The following is a 10,730-nucleotide window of genomic DNA, read 5'->3' as shown; positions in this document are numbered from 1 at the left end:
GTATAGAGCAGTTCCTCAAAAAGAAGCGGTGGATGAAAAATATAAAGCAGTATTAAAGTTGTCCAGTGAAGTGAAGAGGCAAAAGGCTTAGAAAGAGACGCACAACATGTGGATGCTAGGTTCATGGAGTATAGAGCGAAAGAGTTACAGAGAGGGAGGACAGGAACGTTCTTCAATTTATATCCACTGTTGTAGATATAGTCATCAGCTTTTGCTCCAAAATATTAATTTGATTTGCGTCAAATAAATGCAGTACACACTGCACTTTTGTCTGTCTGTCTGTGCAGTAAATTCTGCCGTATATATTATCACTGACTGACTAACTGAAAACTAGGAAATGAAAACCTACCAGTTTCACTTTTTCAAAAAAATACAGTGAGATCAGTGAATTTTGTCTCGCATGATGTGTTAAGTGATTTACGCACGATGGCGACATATATTTTGATCTACTGGAGACTGCTCTACAAGACATATTTCACAGAAACATAATTTAATATTTCCAAAGAAGGCAGTTTCATGTTTGTCTGTTTTGGGGGGAAAAAAATCTATTTTTCTTCTGAATATGTATTTTAGTCACAGTAACCAGATTTAAGAGCATGACTAATTATCTAATTTCGAAGTGGAAATGATTATGCATTTCAGTTTTTCATGTTCATTTCAAATTAATTACATATTTGAATGGGACAGTAGGAGAATGACTCTTGCTATGTGAGTTTTATTTATTTATTTTTTTAAAATGTTTTCCACTCAGCCACTCATATTAACAGCACTTGGTTTAGCATTCATTTTCTCCTTTATAAATGTTATGCATATGTCATACTTACAAAGAAATTGATGTTGTTTAAGTGCCTTTTATTTCTTGTTCTTAAAGTTACTTAGACAAACTCAATACTAGAATGATTTCTGTGTTATACTGTGTAAATATACATGTGAGAGTCTATGTACAGTGCCTTGGCTACCAACTGAGAATAATCAGTGCTTGTATACTGAGGTAATGACCACAGTATTGTTTTGGGGAATGGATGAATTTTAATTATCTGAGGAAGAGTGTACATTCTAAAAATATCCACAAATGACATGTAGTAGTTTCTAGGATGATTATATAATTTATGTGTTTTTAAACAAATAAAAATGTAAAATTAAGTGATATAGTATTCCATTCTTGGAGAAGACCTTTCGACAATCCTTTGAGAAGATATATTTCAAACATTTTGTTAGTGATTTGGGATTGTGCTGGAGTATACAGTATACTAACAACCTCAGTATACCTTATGTAAGCTGCTGTGTTTCAGCCTGGTGTAAAGAAAATTATAAATAATAGGGGTGTAATGGTTCTGAAACCAAAAACCTTCCTTACTCAGCCTCTCTAATCTTGATTTCAGAAATTCGAGTTTTATTCGAACACTTTGGCAGTGCACCTGTTGTTGTCTATCAGCTGCAGCATGCTAGTCGGATTAGCCCGCTTAGCCAGGTTAATTGAGCTCATTTGGTGTCACTGCCTCCGAATGGTAAACACAAATGAGAGACCAGAGCTGGAGGCCCCTCACCTGACATTTAGATCCACTGTACCAAAGCATTACGATTTCCTGGGTAGTCCCTGGGCAGAAATTAGTGTCAAACTGTATGCCGACATTGTTCAACTGATGCCGGGTATGTCTGTGGAAATACTTCAAACATGTCATTTACAACAGTCCGTTGTGCCTGCTCTGTATAAACGAGCGCAAGCTGCAGTTGTTTAGGTCAGAGTCTTACGATGTAGCATTACTTTTATTTATTTTAATTTTATTTTTATTAATTATCTCATTGACAGTAATCCAGTATTTGAGTGCATTTACAGGAAGAATTATGGCCAATGAGCCACTGTTGAATGTTTACATTTTTCAAAAGAAATGACAAAAATGTTTTTGGTTTTTTTTTCCTGCTGTACTTAAAACGCACCAAATTGTGACCCCAGAAACCGAGGTACATACCAACTCATTGACAATAAAAAATTGCTTGGAACTCTCTTGTTCTTCAGACTCATTTGAAGAGCAGTTTTACTTATCTCTTTTTGCCCTCTATTTGCACTTCATGCCCCCTGGATGGCATTGTGTGTGTGTGTGTGTGTGTGTGTGTGTGTGTGTGAGTCAGAGTGTCAGTGTGGAAGCGGGCGGAGGGGGAAGTATGTGTGATGGTGCCAATCTGCTGCCAAGGGTGGGTGATGGCTGAGGCGTTCCAGTGTAACAGTGTGTCAGTGAGGGGGAGACGGCTGCAGATTAGATTTAGCTTTGGGAAAATTGAATAGCTGTCAGGTTTGGTTCAGCACGCCTAGCGATGAGGTGAGGGAAGGGGGTGGGTAGGGGTGTGTGCTGATGACTGTCCCTCTTTCCCTAACCTCCCCTAACCCTCCCATTTCTTCTCCTGCTACCTCGCTCCCTCCCTCTCTTGTTCTCATTGACCAAAGCATGATTGTGCTAAATTTGATTCCTCCGCTGTTTATAGAGGGAGAGGGAAGAGAAAGAAGAAGTGTGTGTGTGTGTGTGTGTGTGTGTGTGTGTGTGTGTGAGTAGAGAGTAAGAGAGAAGGGCGGGGAAAGATGGAGGAATGTCGTATCACAGAGTTAATTACAGCGTTAGCAGGCCGGAGTGCGGCCTGTGCCGCTATCCTTTTATGTCCTGTAGCAGGCCAGGCTTTAGCCAACACAGCCACTCACTGTAATTAGTGCTTTGTTGGTGAGAAAAGCATGAGAAAAGCCACTGTGAATCAAACACCCTGCCTTTACTGTTGAGAGCTCAGGAGCAGGGAGCAAGGCCCTTTGCCACCGGATTAAAGAACTTAAATTCTTAAAGAGCACAAATGCTGACACTGTGTTTGTGGGCTTAGAAAATCAAGTGTCTTGTGATGGCTTGTTGTTCGGTTTACCTCTTTGATTTATCCCCAGTCTCTCTGACTAAGTTCATATGCCTGCGTGAAAAGTGGTTTGATTTAGTAGTTAATTTGGGTTTGTAAGGAAGTTGATTTTTCTTCCCACAGTTCCCGAAGTTTCTGCGGAGGATAGATACATGCACACGCACGCACACACACACACAGTGTTTGCATACAGTGTAACACCTTGTGCTCTGTGCTGTTCAGATGATAAATGTGAACACTGAAGATAAATATCCACTGTCATCTGTCATCGGGCTGTTGAGGTCTGGCTCTGCCTCTGTTGGCCTGCTGATAAAAAGCATCTCACAGTGGCTACACCGGACATTAATGGACATACACACACACACACACACACACACACACACACACACACACACACACACACACAGATTTCTGTAATTATGACAGATTGTTCACCTGATGTGCTCCAGACTCGATTGCATGCTGAGAGTAAACATTACCCAACTTGCTAAAGGGGCGGGACTAGTACTATTAAGCACATTAACGTGTGCGGCATTGTGTGAAGGACTATCTGTGACTTGCTGCCGTCCGCATCAATCATCCTGCTGGTTGTTTGGGTCCACCCGGTGTGCTGTAGGTAAAGATGGCCTGTATAAAGAATTACACTGAATAGAAGAAAGGACATCAGACCCATTACAGCTTCTCCATCAATCACAAATACCTCCTTAAATGTCCTAAACCTCTGCACGCTCAGATAATTTTGCTTTTTGTGTTATGCCCAGAATTGAAGATAAGCTGGCACCCCAGCTCTTTCTGTTGTCTCACCTCACTTTCTCCTCTTTACTACCTTTAACCTCTCTGTCAACTCATCCCCCTGTCAACATTGTCACCCATGTGTTTTTGTGCCGTTCTGCCCAATAATTTTTCTGTCTCCCCTTCCCTCTCGCACTTTCTCTCTAAGTCTCTCCTCCTCTCCCTCCATCCCTCTGCTTTAATAATGGATAGGATGCAGCTATGGCACTAAAGAATACATGGGAGGGGATCTTGGGACATGCCGGTGTTTTGGAGCCTGTTTGTGCCCACATCGTCGAAAAATAGTTCCGCTGGTCTAGCACAATGGCGTGCACTCCCTGCACTCACGGGCGGCCTTAATATGTATCCCAAGTCACCCCCTCTGCCTTTACAGAAAGACTGCCAACACACACACACACACACACTTAAGTTTGGCTGTACTTTATGGAGCCCTGCACTGCGCCCCATTTGCACAACACTTCTCCTAGACTGTGAGAGTGCTGCCAAATCCAGCTCAGTGGGACAACAGTGGTGCTCCTGATGACCTTCACCTGCACTTGCTATCATCTCACACAAACACACACTTGCTAACACAGGGTGGAGCAGTACAGTTATGCATAAACAGCAATGTGGGAACACATGTCAGCGCACACACATGCACTTTAGTTATCCTTTGCCTGCTACTCAATGAACTACCGCTCCCTCAATACACATTACGAAAGCCGTTATCACTCTATCAGTGCGAATTTGTTTTAGTATCCTTTTGTGTCTCCTTTACAAGTCATGTAATGCATTTGTTGGCTTGCGGCCTGCGCTGGCTAATGTGCAGATGACACTGTGGTAATGCTGAGCACTGAGTAAGTGACAAACGATTACTTAGACACAGAGGATCAGTATGGATCAGTGTTGAGCCACATTGATTACATGGCATGTGCAGTAACAATGACAGATACTGTGTGGAAAGTCCACATTTAGTCCACAGAGAGGAATTGTTGCTCAGATTTAACCTATTTTTCAACTGCATCAAAAATCAATTTCATGTTTTAATCCCCAGTTATGTAGCCTGTGACTTATCCAGTGGTCAAACACGGCACTGGTTTGTCTTAATCATTTAATGGCCAAAGTTTAATTTATTCCTGGCCATGCTTTAGGTGTGTGTTGATAAAGTCTTGGTTATTCCAAGCATACACAACCTCTTCAAAAACCCTTCACTGGTCTTCAAAACCATTTGGGAGAGCACTGTTTGAGTTGTGATATCTTGTTGAGTTGTACTTTACTAGATCTGACTGAGTCATCTAAAGCACTCAGTTGAAGAAGACCTTTTCAGGTGGCTTCCTTCAAGGAAATTGGCATGTGGCCTGGGTATGGTGGACTTTAAATAGGTAAAATCATATTTTTTTCAGTTTGAGAGGGCTTACTGAACAGAATGCTGGATACAAATACCCCCAAAAAGTTTGATGACTAATACTTTTTTTTTTTTTTTTTGTCAATAATCAGGTAAATCCAGGGTGTTACTGCTGATAGTGGTAATAACAGATTTATTAAAATCAACTTTAAGCAGAATAGCAGTTATGGACATTCAATTTAATAACTGAGGGTGGTGCAGATTCTGCTGCTCATTATTATACACTGATTATAGTGTAAAGAATACTGGTTTGTAGAATATCACAAAAATACCTTAAGCTGTTAAGCTGCACCACACAGACAAGCAAGTCTGATGAAATGCTACAAAGGTGACACTGCATATTATATGACTTTTTGACATATTTTTGTCATTTTGAATGACTGCTAATGGATTCTGGAGCCTGTCAAGTTAGTTTGGAAATTATGATCAACTATGGCAGCCAAAAATTTTAAATGACCAGCTGTTAAATGTAATAAATAAATGAGTGGCCTGTTTAATATTCACTGGAAATGCAGCAGCTCCATAGAAAGTAGTTTGTCCAACAGAGAGCACTGATTGACTGAAGGTGATTTTTCAACTGTAAAATATCCCGCTTAGTATGTGTCTTGGCCTCAGTTCTTTAGAGGGGCTATAGCCTATGTAGTTTTTTTTAATGAATTCACTTATCAATTAATCACTTTTTTATTGCCTATTTCAAGTAGTTAGCGGCAGTAAAATTGCTGTTGGCATGTGGCGTGGGTACGGTGGACTTTTCGAAGGTAAAATCATATTTTTTTTTAGTTTGAGAGGGCTTACTGAACAAGATGTTTGTGGCTGTAATCTGACAAAAAAATTAACCACACCTACACCGCATACTTTTTTTGGTCCTCTTGCCTGCTGATTCTGAACAATATACACAGCAACAACAACGCAGCTAACAAAATGGAGTCTGTCACCACCAAAAAAAACGGCTGGCTCCCAGTACAACACAGACTCCAACACAAACTCCATGTAAGGTTAAAAATCCACCAAAAAATTTTATGTGTTGAAGCTTGTCACGCCAAACGCGAATCAGATCGATGTTGGGTGAAAACACGGTCAACATCGGAAAAGCATTAGAGTCACGGAGAGGCCTCCACTCCACAGACCCAGAGTCTTATAGGACAGATAAACTAACATTACTGCAAAACATGTGAAATGTATCGTGATTTTGTGTTTTAGTTGGCTCAAGTTAGATAATGTTAGCTTGCTGGCTAACATTAACAATGCTAACGTTATCCATTGCAACATACTATAGTTGTATGACTTGCCACATTACTTCACCTGCTAACGCGAGTCATATTACTATCCTCTGTACCCGTATTATGTCAAAGTGTTGATTTCAGCCTGCAAGAAATGATGGTGGAAACGCTTGTTTATACTAGCCTATTGTGATGCAAGGCAGGGACAGACAGCTACATTAGCATGGGTCTGCCGTTGTTTGCTCCGAAACGTCTAACTCACTGTTTTTGTTCCAAAACATTTTAGCTGAGTTGACATTGCTGAGCCTCTCCGATGAAAGATACACAAATAGTTATTGAAAAGCTGGAAGGCTATCTAATGCCGACATATCATTTCAGCTAAATGCAGTCAGTCTAGCGTTATCATGTATTGGTTCAACATCAAGTTGATAAAAATTTTCCTGTAACGTTGCCGTGGGAGTTTACCTGAGTTTCAAGCATTTTGTGCAATGCCGTCTCTTGTTATGTCTGTGTTTTGTAATATATGTGGCTGCAGTACCAGAGACTGCAGTTTCAGGACCCCCGCAATCCTGGAACCACAGTTTGACCATAGTTATTTTGCAACAGCGCCATCTAGTGGAGTGGCGGGGGTAATGCACATCAACACGAAGGAGTTTAACCCTGCCTGCTAGCACGTCGGCCGACAGGTTAACTGGTCGACATGCAATATAATCAATAACGTATGTTTAGTCACACACTCTGTGATGGTTGTGGTAAGGGTAATTGGCTTCGGGGGGCTGTAAAGAGTAACATAGCTAGCTAGCTAGCTAGCCAGCCAGCTATCTGGCAGTAACAAAGTAAACATGGGTCCTAGGAATGCAGTTCCGGTCCTAGGATTCCGGTCCTGAAACTGCAGCCTCCGGTACTGCACATACACACTCCGCTCATAAGTGCGAGCACATGTACGAGCACACACTTGAGAAGGTAGTGTTTGCAATCTGAAACCTCACCGCTAGAGGCCACTGAAAAGTGCACATGGCACCTTTAAAAAAACAAATGTCAGGGATCCATATCAAGATTGTTTGAAATGACCATTGAAGGATTTTTAGAACTTTGATATCAGCATCGTCTTCACACATCCTGCATTGGTCGGCTTTACTATACTTGATATCATGTAAAAGTGATCAAATTCATATTGTAGTGATGCAGCGGTTTGTAGATGCTGTTTATGTTGATGCTGTTCCAGTTCATATTCCATTATTAACTGCATGCCATCTTTAATTTATATTTTATGTTGTACATTTATTTCAAATTATTCATTATCTTTATATGGTCAGTTCAACTTCATAGTGTCTACTGATAAATGTTTTGCGGTGCTCAAAAGTATTCTTCTCCACTGTAGGTGATTCCCCCATTTCTTTGTGAGTCTTTAAAGCAAACTGCAGTCCAAGGAGTGTAACATCCCATAATAAATCTCTACTTGCAAGGATGAATATTACCTTTATACATCCACCACAATGTTTTGCTCTCTCCTTCCACTTTCACGCTGGCTGCTGCTAGAATCAATTTGGGACTGTGAGAATGTATGGAGTGGAATAGGGAAGCAGCAGGCCCCATTGTACATGCTGCTAAGCATGAAAAATGTTTTCCACGAATCTTCTGAAACCGACTGAATGCAGGCAACTATAGATAGACTATGGACTATTAATCAGTTCCATGTGAACAAATTAGACCTGTGCTTGGTGCTATTATAATTTTTGGTGATGTGAATTACAGCTATATGAAAGAAAAAGTGGGGTGGAGATGGTAGAGAAGCTACTTCCAGTAGTTTTTTAATTTTTGAAAGAGAAATGCTGCCTTTCCTTCATAAAGGAATTTCTTTAGGGTAGATATGTTCTCAGGCTGGCATAGATGAAGCCTCAGCCCTCTAGGAGCTTCTGTGTGTATGTGGGTGTGTGTGTGTGTAGGGGTACACCATGATGGCAAGGCATGTGAGGACATTGAAAGATGGCGGTCATTAGAGAGAGCAGGGATTTGGCACCCACTCTGAGGGGCAATGGTGCATACCCAACAGACGTAGTGCACCCTGGGACAAACTCCTGAGCATCGCTACCAGCTATGCCGTAAGGCCTTGCGTGTGTGCATGTGTGTGTGTGTTCATGTTAGTGTACAGCTGTTATTCTACTTTTCCTCTTAATAGCCCTCAGGCAGCCTTTAAACACTCTGTCACTGCAGAAGCACTTACACTCAGGAGCTGCGGGTGTTGAGGAGTGAAATGGGTGAGGTAAGTAAGTGGTTTCAATTATTCTGAAATAAAAAAGAGAAACATAGCTTGTATGTATGGGGTTGAATGTCGGTTGTCTGCAGTAAGGTTTCATAAATAAGTGATGAAAACTGACTGTGGAAAAAATTCAACTTTTATGGACTGCTGCTTCTTTGGTCACTTTTCAGAGTTCCAAGCTAGCTAGTTAATGCCAGCTGATTAACTATAGACTAGTGTTATGGAGGAAATGTACATTCACACGCAAACAGTTTAAAGGGGACCACTCCTCTGAGATAATGAACATGTTTCTACTCCAGCTGATGACTCCTTGCTAAGTTCCACATCTTAGTTGTAAATGATACCATTTACTTTTTCATTCAGTCAATCCTGATGTTAGCGCTTCTGATGACACATTTACACATTTACAGCTGCTGTCACGGCTGTCAACACACTGAAGAACAGGAAACCAGCATGTAATAGTGATGATAAAGAAAGGCTTGTAGGATCATTATTTAGCTGCTGTTATCTGTCTCGACTTAACAGAGCGTTAATCAATCAAAAGCGAAGAGATGCCAGATTTGGAAGATTGTTATTAAGCCCAACACAAGGCAGAATTTCGTTATCTTTCATTGTAATCAATCGTCAATTTAACTATGATGTTTTAAAAACATTCAGTGTATTCATCTGGCAAACAAAATGCTCTGTGGAGTAGTTTGGGATTTTTACTTTATGTGCTGTATATGTTCAACAGGTGCTTTTTAATGCCTTCGAATGTGACTCAGCAGAGACCAGAACTAGTTCCTTTATATTTGCCCAGCGACAGACCACAATGAAACCTTTCACTGCTCACTTCTTACGGCACAGTCTTATTTCCTTTCAGGAGTTGCCCTCTTCTCTCACCACATGATTGAGTGGTCTGTCAAAGCTGTGCGTGCATGCATGTGCTCTCACGATCCACCCCGTTCATTCACAGCGCATTGATCTGACTTTGAGACATCTCCACGTTATGATCAATACTATATTCTCCCACACTGATAGATTGCATTATGTTGAATGGAGCAGCGACGAAGGTGTGGGCAGTCAGGCAAGAGGAGTTTATGATCCCCAAGTTTTATTTGTGTTTAAAGATGTCTTGTTTTTATGTCTGTGTGATTAGCATTTACACTGAGTGTTTAATTTACATTTTGTCTGTGTGTATGTGTGTGTGTTTTACAATCCGCGGGGAGTGTCTCTGTGCCACCAGATACGGGACTCAGACCAACATGCTTTTGAGGCAGGGAGGACAAGCGTGAAATTAATTGTTCCACTTCATCTCCGGCCGGCACTCTTCTTTTGAGGGAACAATTTGTTGGCTGGCATACAAGGGAGGGTATGAAAAGAGGAGGGCATAGCAACGATTTGGCGTTCCTGGGAGATCCTGTGATCCAGCAGTGATTTCCTGCTGTGGGTTTGGGCTAATGCTCCTGCCCCATGCCAGAGTAACAGACCTGGAGTGTTTCACGGGAGAGACAAATTCAACATCAGTCAAGTTGCAATTGTTTCAGACAGTCTGTCTCCCTTCGCTTAGTTTTTCCCTCATTTCTGCCCGCAGTCGCACACTCAGAGACATATGCAGTAGTGGCTCGGTGATGCTGTGGCAGAAAGCAGAATTTAACTTTAACCTACATGATGCCTCTTGGACCTAGCTCTTCTCTTTTTCTCTCTTTACCTCCTTTCTCCTTGTACCTGCTCCCCTCCTCCTCCCCGAGCAATGTTGGCTGTAATTACAAACATGGTTTTGGGGGAGTCAGTGGGCCTTTATATGAAATGATGACAATGCAAGACGTTTGTTCTCCTGAACATGTTCTAGAGGAATACATGTTCTTGCTCTGCAGGCACAAAGCTGTAACTTGGATGAATGAACACATACAAGCAGTGGTTGTAGATGTATTCCCTTTCTTAAGTAAGCGAAGCAATACAACAATCCACAAATACTCCATGACAAGTAAAATTCTTAAATAAACCTACTGTACATAGAGAATTCATTATGTAGACTGAATATATTATTATGGATTATAATATGATTGGATACTAATTAATACTAATGCATAAATGAGTAAACAGTATTTAAAATTTCTATCTTGTCTGTGTGGCTAATTATAACCCACTCATTTTTCTTATGTTTTGCATGTAAATTCAAATTAACTACAGCAGTCAGATAAAT

At 41.0% G+C, this 10,730-nt stretch overlaps 1 protein-coding gene across 2 annotated transcripts in view; it reads left to right on the top strand.

The window, feature by feature from the left end:
• Nucleotides 1-10,730, top strand: part of cacna2d3a (calcium channel, voltage-dependent, alpha 2/delta subunit 3a) — a 131,444-nt gene that overhangs the window by 4,946 nt on the left and 115,768 nt on the right. The gene's annotated exons all lie outside the window — the stretch shown is intronic.

Source organism: Micropterus salmoides, unplaced genomic scaffold, assembly GCF_014851395.1.
Source record: "Micropterus salmoides isolate LMB-PRFRI ecotype aquatic unplaced genomic scaffold, ASM1485139v1 Ms_hic_scaffold_16, whole genome shotgun sequence".
Classification (NCBI taxonomy): Eukaryota; Metazoa; Chordata; class Actinopteri; order Centrarchiformes; family Centrarchidae; genus Micropterus; species Micropterus salmoides.
This window is presented reverse-complemented; position numbering and strand designations above follow the sequence as displayed.